This window comes from Nomascus leucogenys, chromosome 8 (assembly GCF_006542625.1).
Source record: "Nomascus leucogenys isolate Asia chromosome 8, Asia_NLE_v1, whole genome shotgun sequence".
Taxonomy (NCBI): Eukaryota; Metazoa; Chordata; class Mammalia; order Primates; family Hylobatidae; genus Nomascus; species Nomascus leucogenys.
Genome location: NC_044388.1, coordinates 67,532,306 through 67,543,599, shown reverse-complemented (window position 1 = coordinate 67,543,599; position 11,294 = coordinate 67,532,306).

The window sequence follows — 11,294 nt, the reverse complement described above, 5'->3', positions numbered from 1 at the left end:
ATATGGTAAGGGTGACCTCTAGGAGCTGAGAGCAGCCCCCTGCTGTGACAGCTAGCAAAGTAACAAGGACCTCAGTTTTATAACTGCAAGAAACTGAATTCTGCCAAAAACGATAACGAATTTAGAAGTCAGTTTTTCTCCAGAGTCTCCAGCCAAGAACTCAGTCCAGTTGACACCATCATTTCAGACTTATGAGACCCTGAGCAGAGAAACCAGTCTTGCCATGTCCAGACTTCTTACCTATGGAAACTGTGAGATAATAAATTTGTGCTGTTTTAACTTGCTGGGTTTGTGGTAATTGCACAGAAATAGAAAACTGATGTGCCCTGGTGCACTATATATTTACTCCTGATAATACAATAGTTTTTCTATTAAATATGGCAAAAACATAAATAGTAAAAGTAACTAGCATTTATTGAATTCTTATTACTTGTTAGGTACCGCGTACTTTCCTCAAAACAATCCTATTAATTAGGTCCTACTATTGATCCTATTTTATATAAGTGGGATGTTAAGGAGTCTTAAGAACTCAACTAAGATTAACCAGTTAATGAGTAATGAATGAAGGACTCAAATCCAGGTCTGTACATCCATGCTAAATAAGAAAGGGAAATGAGAGTAAGGACATAATTAGATATCAGGAGGAAATATATATGCTATGAGTGAATAGTTTTTATTATATTTATTATATTTCTTTTAATAGTTTTTCTATTAAAAGAACTGTGATATAGTACGTTTTGCTTGTGCTTTAAGTCTTACCCTCAATTACTAAGCATATAGTAGCTTACAGAGAAGCCCAAGGCAGCAGCTGGGAAGGGCCTGAAACTCTATTCCACCTATTCCAGCAGTAGCTTCATCACTGTTTGACATTATCCTCTTGAGCTACCAGCCCTTCAGATTTAGCAACTTTATCCTACATACAGCTTGGGGATGAGGTCGTGGTAGCTCCTCATTGGCATGGCCCTAATTCATGATACAAACATATCAGGGTTTTCTGCAGTAGTCAGTTCAAAAGTGTGATTCTGTATGATTCATAACATGCTCATTTATTTCTTTTGGGTCTTTTAATGTTCTTATTCCTTCATTATTATTATTTGAATCCTCCTAGATCCCAAAGTCCTAGGATGAAGAGACTTTTTTCTTTCTTTTGATCTTCTACAGTACTTATTACTGTTTGCAAACTAGATAGTCAAATATTGATTAAAAGAACCATGATATAATAAGCTTTGCTTGTGTGTTAAGTCCTCTCAATTAGTAAGCATTTTCTGATCTAGCATTCACCTGAAAGATAGAAAGGAGATGGCATCTTATTAATAATAAACCACCAGAACAGAGCCAAATGACACAATAGGAGTGGAAGCTCTTCTTTCTGGCAGAGAAGAGGAAGTCCATATGCTCAGAACTGCCAAGCAGTGAGAGCAGAAATGGGCTAGGGTAGTTCTCAAGGAATTAATTCACATACTCTCTATGAAACAACTGAGCCACTGATGTCTTGGCACCCCAGACCCACTTCCCATGTGAGTCACAGCCATTTCTATCCTGTGATACAAGCAGAGAGCTGCTATTAAGGAAATGCAACAGTCTGCCAGAGGAGAAGTAGAAATATAGGTGCTGATACACGAAAACGTAGAGCAGAGTCTAATGTAAACCTTCCAACAGACAAGATATTTTAAAAGAAAGACAGATCTGACCAAGAGGGGAAAATGATAATATTTTCCCAGAGTAATGGATGACATCTACATGCCAGAGTAAGTCCATCCATATTGGCTGGACCCTAAACAAACTGGCTGGGCCCTTTTGATACATACTAAAGTCAGTCATGCTACAATGCACACTTTACCCATGTAGACAAGGCCTCCAGTCATCCCACTATTTCAAGGGAGAATAATAGAAAAACAGACCACAAGTTGCAGAGGCAAACCACATCAGTTACCTGCTAATGTAAGTTCAACTGATATTAGGTTCTAAACTGGAAGCCAGCCATGGTGGTTCACATCTGTAATCCCAGAACTTTGGGAGGCCAAGGCAGGAGGATTGCTTGAGTGCACACGAGTTCAAGACCAGCCTGGGCAGCATAGCAAGACCCTGTCTATAAAAGTTTTGAGTTTTTGTTGTTGTTGTTTTTAAATTAGCCAGGTATGGTAGTACACACTTGTAGTCCTAGCTATTTGGGAAGCTGAGATGGGACGATCATTTGAGCCCAGGAGTTTGAGGCTGCAGGGAGCTGTGGTCAGTCCACTGTACTCCAGCCTGAGTGACACTCCAGCTTGTCTCTAAAAAATAAAATAAATAAAGAACCCTTCTAAACCATGTACTGTGTGGTATTCATTGTAAGTGAATACCAAAAGATGGGAGCTATTTGTGAATGTTGGAACTAAGAAGGCCTAACAGATGCAGATGGAGTCATAGTATGAGCTCAAGTACAAAGATGGAAAGAGCATGGCACATTGGACACAGACTCATCCACTATATCCAAATTACTTAGTGGTTCATGAACAACTGTGAGTGGATAATCAAGAATCACGAGATATATGCGTAGAAGCAGCAACAAGGGGCCTTATAAAAAGAAACTTGATTCTGGAAAGAAATAGGTAATTCAGGAAGAAAAGAAAACTTAAACATGATCATTTCAGTATTCTCAGAGAGATTTGAGAAGCCATTATACCCAGAATTGAGTAAGATAAAAGAACTAGAACTGGTTCTTAGAAATGCATAAGATTGTCAAAATAAAACATTGAATAGGATAACTAAATAACAACTTGGACACAAATTGTTAAAGTTGGTGATATGAACTATTCATAAATCTCTCTCCATACCCTTATATATAAGAACATAAAGAAAAAGACAAATTTTTTAAATGGGTGAAAATATTGAGCTGTGAATAATATTTATTAAAATATATCAAAGTGTTCAGAAAAAAGGTAAAACATATTTGAAGGTGTAACAGGAAAATTTCTTTGGGCAGAGTAAAGATTCACATCTTCAGATTTGAAAGGAGCTGTAAAGTATCTGTTTATTTCTTTATTCAACAATTATTTGAGCTCAGTATTACTCAGAATTTTGTGGTTATGAAAGTATCAAAAAGGGCTGGGGGCTGGGTACAGTGGCTCCTGCCTGTAATCCCAGCCCTTTGGGAGGCTGAGGCAGGCAGATCACGAGGTCAAGAGATCGAGACCATTCAGGTCAACATGGTGAAACCCTGTCTCTCCTAGAAATTTGAAAATTAGCCAGCGTGGTGGCGGGCACCTGTAGTCCCAGCTACTTGGGAGGCTGAGGCAGGAGAATCACTTGGACCCTGGAGGCAGAGGTTGCGGTGAGCTGAGATTGTGCCACTGCACTCCAGCCTGGTGACAGAACAAGACTCCATCAAAAAAAAAGAAAAAAAAAAGAAAAGGAATTGTGTGAAAAATATGTGGTAGGCAATGTTTTAAAATGTCCCGCAGGAATCCCACCCACTGTGTGCGTGCCCTATGGCATCTCTTCTTCTTAAATATAGAGAGGGTCCCCTGACTCTGACAGATGTCATTCCCATAGTAGGTTACATTTTATGGCAAAGATAAGGGATGTTTTCAGATAGAATTAATGTCTCCAATCAGTTTGACTTTGAGTTAATCGAAAGGGAGATTCTTCTAGGTGTGCCTGACCTCATCAAGCAAGCCCTTTAAAAAGGCTTCCTGGGCTCAGAGACAGGAAGAAGAGATTCTCCTTCTATGGCTGGCTTTGAAAAAGCAAGCTTCCATAAATTCTACAGCTTCAAGGAAGTGAATTCTGCCAAAAACGTGAGAAAGTGCGGAAGTCGATGCTTCCCTAGCCAGTTGAGAATGCAGCTTAGTAAACACCTTGATTTTAACCTTGAGAGACTCTGTGCTGTGGATTCAGCTGGCCTTTCCTGGACTTCTGACCTTCACAAACTGTGATATAATAAATAAGTGTTATTTTAAACAGTTAAATTTGTGGTAATTTGTTAAGCTGCAATAGAAATTTAATGTATCTACATGAATTATGGTGAAACTTCAGAACACTGTGTGTAAAAAAAAATTTCTTACAGCTTTCAAAGAAAATTTTAAAAGTTATAAAAATCAAAATAACTTTAAACTTTTCATTAACAACACCATATTCTAGAAAACAATGTAACAACTCCCTCCATGTTCTGAGAGAAAATGATTTGGAGCCAAACAATTAATAAAGTCAGAGTGAAATAAAGACATTTTCTGACATGTAGACTTTGAAAGTTCACTGTCCATATGGCATGATTTTGAGAAAGTGATAGAATTTTTTTTAAAGAATGAATTTGGCATTCACTCTTGAAATAATCTCCTTACAGGGGTACATATGAATATGTGCCAGATATCTCACTTGGATCTGGATGACATATCTGCAATATCTTAGTATTTTAAATGCTGTTTATTGTTTTTTACATTTTTTACTGAGGTAGAATACATGTGGGCAAATGAGTGTCAAGTTCACTAATCTTTATGAGGTTTGATCAAGTTTTAAAGATGTACACACCTAAGTAATAACTACCAAGATGAAAATATATAACATTTCCAGCACCCAAAAGTAGTCTTTATGAGCCTTTCCAGTCATATCCTTCCATTCTCAAAATGGTAATCACCATTCACACTTCTTTCTCCATTCATTAGTTTCGCCAGTTCTTAAACTTCATCTAAACGTAATCCAATGGTGTGTATTATTTTGCGTCTAACTTCTGCCATTGTGAGAGTCATCCTTGTCATTGTGTTTACCAGTAGTTCATTCTCTCTTCATTGCTGTGCAGTTATTTCTTTACATACTTTAATTTAGCCATTTTTGTTGTTGGACGTTGGACTTGGTTTTGGTTCTTGGTTGTCATAAATGAATCTGTTATGGACATCCTTCCACAATATTTTGGTGGATGTGTGCACTCATTTGCTATGACATAGGGTAGTAGATGTTTTTATTGTTTTTAACATTTACACTCAATTTGCAGAGGAAATGTTGAAGGCTCATATATAGTTATAAGCTAATAAAAATAATAAAATTATTGGCAATTTGAAAGCAATGTTAAGACTGAGAAGTAAGATCTATAGGGAAAGAAATAAGACCAGCTTATTTCTTTACATCCACTAAGCTGTAATCAGGGTAAACTTTCAGAAGCCTTATTCTGATCATGATTTGATCAGAATTAAGTGACTTTCCCTTGATCTTAGGATAAAGGCAAAATTCCTTTATAAACCCTGTAAAGCTCCAAATGGCCAGTCGATATTTATCTTTTCTTTCTTACATCTCTGCAGTTCTTGACTTTCTCCATTTGAGTCCCACTGACACTCACCATTACTTCTCTGCCACAGGGTCTTTGCACAAGCTGTTCCTCTGCTTAGAAAGCCTTTGTTACAATTTTCCACATAGTTAAATCCTACTCATTGGTCAGATTTCTTATCAAGGGTGGTCTCTTCTGAGAAACTATCTCTGACCTCTTTAATATAAATTCTCATAACTTATAATGATTTTATTTTGGGCCACACTTATTATAATTTATTCTGTTTTGTTATTATTGATCGCCCTTTTCATTAAGTGGTGATTTTCACTATGGCAGGGTTTATGTCTGTTTTTACTCATTTTATTGCTAGAATCTAGTGTAGCATTTGGTCAATGTGGACACTCAATATTACTGAGCAGAAGAAAGAATCTTATATGATTTTCAATGTCGAAATCTCAAATTGAAGGAGTAGTATCATTTAAAATTATGAAGGCAACCACTGGAAAAACTGAAAATACTGTAAATCAGAATGAAAACAGGAGAAGACTCTAGTAAGGGAACTAAATTCCTCTTCTTTGTAGAATGGAGTCTGCGTAAGCTATCTAAAGCCCAGTACGTATAGTGACAAACACTAGAACTAAAATTAGAAATATTTAAATGTAATTGTCTCTGGGAAATGAGACTGAGGCTGAGGAATGGAGATTGGGAAGGTGAATTTCTAAGTTTTGCCCTTATTTATTACATTTATTATAACATATATTAGAAAGATGAAACTCAAGGTCACGATACATGCCCAGCTTTAGAAAACTTTGGAAGACAGGGAGACCTAATTTGCATATCTGCCCCTGTGCCACAGGTTGGGTATAAGGTATGGCACATGTAAATAGGTATTTGAGATTGCTGACAAAATTACTAGATATATGATAAGCTCAAGGCTTTTGGGATGAAGTTATGCCAATGGGAGCCACAAACTCATTTGAAGACTATCAACGGTAACAACATATTTTGGGAATTGACTTGTAAAAGGTTGAAGTTCAATGGAATTAGTTCAAGCAGCCAGGCATTAGTACAAAATTTTAACACCCTGGGTGGTTTCTGCATTTGCTCCCACTTTAGTCACAGCACAGGTGGTAGCAATACCAAACCAAATTGATCACATACAATGACAAAGTGTGATAGAGGGGAGCAAAATGTTAATCACTATATAGGTTTCAAATATAAGATCTCAAGAACTGAACTGCAGCAAATATTTCTAACCTAATTGGTGAATTCAAGCTAAGGATTAGTACTATCAGGAGAAAAATTGGTAGTAGGATGTGGGGACTTGGGGTCAGGATGATCCGAATTAATTCCGGTACACCATAACATACTGCCTCAGTGACTCCCTTTAGAAGCCAGGACCTTGCCTTCTGGGCTGTATCACTGTACATTTCCAGTCTGTAGTCTGTCCTCTAAGTTCCAGCACAAGCTAATTCCTTTTTTGAAGCCTTTCTGTTTCCCACAGCCAGAAACAGTTCCTCTCTCCCTTATCTCTCAAAGCATTTTTTCCCAACTTTCTTACGGCATTTAGCACTTTATACTGTGTACTCTGGTTCTGTATGTGCATCCCTTACTTCTTCCATTAATCTGAGAGCTCATAAAAATTATGTCATTTGCATTCACCACAGGGCCTGGCCATGGACTTGCATATCATTGCTGAGAGAAGTCTCAATAGCAGCTTAAGTACCATTAAGGACCTCAAGATGACAAATTTTCTCCATCTCTTCTAAGGCTGAATTGTCATATGCAATGTGTTTTATGACTATGCTTTGGTGAGTGTCACAGAATTTAGAATTTGTACTACTATATATGTGCTCTAAATATATACTATTTTTCCATTATATTATTTAAGTGAGTGGAGAAGGTTTTTGTCAGTGTTAACAAGCACTGGGCATCTTCTTATATCAAATATATGTGTTAAAAAAGCAGAGGTTGGTTTTCATTAATAAGAACTGAGAAGATATTTGAATATTTGTTTTTAATAATTACGATTTGTGCAAGCTGCATAGCTTAAGCTAATTTCTAAGATTACATCACTTAAATTCTTATAAAAGTTATAATATTCTCCTACAAAGACAAACTAACACTCTACATATTCATTGTCTATAAACCTAAAATAGTAATGAAATGTCTTAGGAAATAGAGACAAAATTCATGCTACATTCAAAGCAAAACATTTTCTGTGATTTTAAGTATGTGCAAAGAGATTCTTTGCAGCCTGTACATTGAAGTTGTGATTTCTAAGTTATGTTCCAAGGAATTCCTTTTCTTATTTTCTCCCAGGGCTATCTTTGTTTTTTGTATTATTATGGATTAGATTTGTTTGGAATATAAAAAACAGAATTGATCTTCCCTCCTTGAATAATGCAGAAGATAATATATGTAGGAAACTTTTACCAACGCATGTTTGAGTATATACCTTTGAATTTTACTTGAAAACATGTCATTCCATTCAAAACTCTGAATTAAGATGCACTGTTTTTTGCTGAAGGCTATTTTAAATTAGGCTAATAAATTGCTACTCTCTGCCTTGCGTGATAATGCATTATATTATCTACTGATGTACATGTATTGTTTGACTCTAATGGTGTGGAAATTAAATGTTAGACATGGGCCAGATGTTCCTATAGATGAATATGAAGTATGACTCTGGCATAGTTATGTCTCATCAGAGAGGAAGAATGCAATAACCAAACAACAATAATAACCACCCAAGAATGCCCTGATATTGGTCTCCAGTAGGAACTCACACCATGCAAGCCTAGATCCTTAGTCCCTACCTTTGAGGAGTGTTCTAAATGTCAGCAGTATTTGCACCTGTTCATAAGGAAAGAGACGTTCTTTCCTAAAATACAGAATAAAATAAAGTTGTGAATACACTACTATTTGGAGGGGTGTCCAGAGATGGTAAATATATGTCATCTTTATTTGGCAAACAGGAGCAGCTTGATTTGGCACCTCCACAGGACCATGAGATTCCACAGGGCATTCCTCTGCTCTGCACAGTTCACAGCAGGGTGGGAGGAATATGTGACTTAGGTGAAGGGAAATGGCAAACGAATGGGCCTATGGTGAATTTTAATGAAGATTCCCTGCTGGCTTTAGCCCCATTGGGAAAAAGGAAAAAAAGAAAGAAAAAGAAACCCATAATCTCCTATTTGAGTTTAAGTTACAAATGGGTTAATAATTCAAATAGTAGCAACATCTCACAAGAATGAGGTGCGGTTGGGAGGGTATATAGGATGTTTGCTGCTGCTGCTGCTTCTACTAGTGCTAACTAGATTACTAATAATATGTAGCTGTATCTTTGAAAATAATCAGAGAGATGGTGATAGAAGACAAATACATTGCATCATCATCCACTCAGTGAGAAAGGGCTTTTGCAGATTTGTGCTGATGGATCTAAGCTGTGGACCTCTGGAGGCTTTGAGGTGGATATACTTCAGTTGTGGATAAAGAGGTGAAGAAGGACATCTATGGTGATGCTCAGTAATATCTGTGAAGAACTGTGGAGACAGACGAATAGTCAAAGGTGAGGTCAGTGCTTGCAAGTATCTTCTTTTAAAAGAGTTGCCAAATACCAAGAGGAACCTCATGGGAAAAATGCAACATGAAGAAAGAGGAGAATTTATCACTGTAAGAGTTATTTCAGCTGCAAGTGTTGCTATCAATTTTTTCCCTCTCTAGCGGTTCATTTGAAATATGGGATAGTGAGGAATTCATTGCTTTGTGCACTGGAGGTTTGTTTGTGTGTTCCTTTTCGTTAACAGTCATATTTCCTTTCTGATTTATGTGAATTCTTTTTTTTTCTTTGTTTGGCATTGTTTCTGATTTTTAGCCCTATAAACACTGATTTCTCAGGAGTAACCTAATTTCTATCTTTTTCTTTCTCATTTCCATATTATGTCACTTTCCAAAATCAAAAAATTGGTGTCTTGAAAATCTTTTCCTTATTAATCATAAAGGTAAAGTAGAGTTTCTCTCTAGTGTGAGTTTTGCACTCAGATGAATGTTACACCTTCTGGATCTCTCTCTCAAGCTATGTGTAAGCAGAAACCTATTGTTTTTTCCATTTAACAGTACGATTGATTACATATTTAATTCATTCTTGTTGTCATCAGTTCCAGGCAAATTAAAAGTGTGTATTTCTGCCTCTCAGGATAATGGAGGCACTGGAAATAACTTTCTAGAACCCTCATATTTTGGATAAAATTGCTTTCATTCTCCTTAGCGCTGGAAGTTGCCTTTTCTTATCTAATCAAATCCACTGTCATCAAAGAAGTAGATTATTTGCAGAATTCCCCTTGATAGGTCGTTGTTGGCATTTTTTTGTGCCGGGTTATTTTGCCATATTAAAAAAATGGATACTTTCTGTGTTAAGCTCAAACTCTGTCTTGCTCTTGGATTGGCTATTTCTTCTAGACTCACACTTCTTCAGCACTGGCAGAGTAAGTGGATGGTGGGCCCAGGACAAAAGGCAAAAGGAGGCCACTTTGCCCAGCATTTGCCTCCTCAAAGAGAGTCACTGGCAGAATCTAGACTAATTCACTAGTTATTTTGTTGGGATTGAAGGCTGAAGCCCTAATTGCCCTTGTGCTCTAGACAATTACTTCCTTTGAGGTCCTGAAGGAGAAGATGACCATGGCAGGATAGGATGGGAATCCAGGATCCTGAGTGATGTTCGGATAGTAAGTATTGTATAGCTAGAGTAGTATTTGAGTAAAGAACATAAATTTGAGAGCTAGGCTCAAAATGGAGTCACATCGTTATCACTTACTAGCTGTGTGGTCATGGTCAGGTTGTTTATACTCACTCAACCTCAGCTTTCTCATCTTTCCAATATATGTGATTATAGTTACTACTTTATAGCAGTGGTGTATTAAATGAGATACTATATATAAAAATATTCAGCTCATGGCCCAGTACAAGGTACACCCTCAATACACATTATCTGCTATTAGTAGAACATTAATATTAATCATAATGCCATTAGTGAAAGTTAGAAAGAAGGATTAATTTTAAAAATTCAGTCAGACTCTTGGGCTGTTTGGGATAGTCAGATAAAATCAAGCATCGACAAACTCCCTCTTCTACTTTATTTTCCACATCAGATTTGTCACGACCCCTGTGAAATAGGCACCACTTGTTTTACTAGGTGATCATGACCATTCAGTATTTACTTTGGGTTTAGTTGGAACAGACTTAATATTTTTTGGAAAATTAATTTTTATTTTTCAACCCCACTGTAACTGGTCAGTACCTATCAGTTAAATCAATAAAACTAATCAGGTATGTAATCTAATGACATAGAGGCTGTACGATAAATACAAGCATTTTTCCTAAATCCAACAAATCTTGGTAAATTGCAATCTTGCAATGTAATTGGGAAATTGAGGGTAACATATGAAATAATATGAGTGCAAAAATAAAAACTATGCCATGTACAAGAACTTTGCCTTTAAGACTATTTTGGGATGTTCCTTTCCACTTACGTCTTGTTTTTTTGTTACTGTTTTTCTATGAGGATTCTGGACCTATTATAATTGCTTACTCTCTTATCAAACACTGCTTGCTTAGATTTGCCCAGAAATTTATTATATTTGAAGTCTGTCTTTATGTCAACCCACAATATAAAACTTCCATTTGACCTGTGACATCACTATTGTTTTAAGGACTTAGGTTTGGCAGCTCGCCCATAATTTTTCTAACTTTTGACCTTGGCCTCCCTTTTTAGCTTTGCTATTCTTGATTTCACACTGACAATTCCAAAAGACATTGCCCAACATATTGGTATTGGCATGGCATTTATATTATATTTTACGGTTTATCAAAGGTTCTCCCATGTAATCGGTTTAGTCAAATGTATGATAAGGCACTAAATTATGTAGTGTATAAAGGGCAGGAGTTTTAAGAGTACAGATAAATCAGTAAATGATGGAGTAAGGAAGACTTTATAAAATGGGGAGAATGGAACTGGGCATTGAAAGTGGGGTGAGATAGTGTTTATATTTCATAA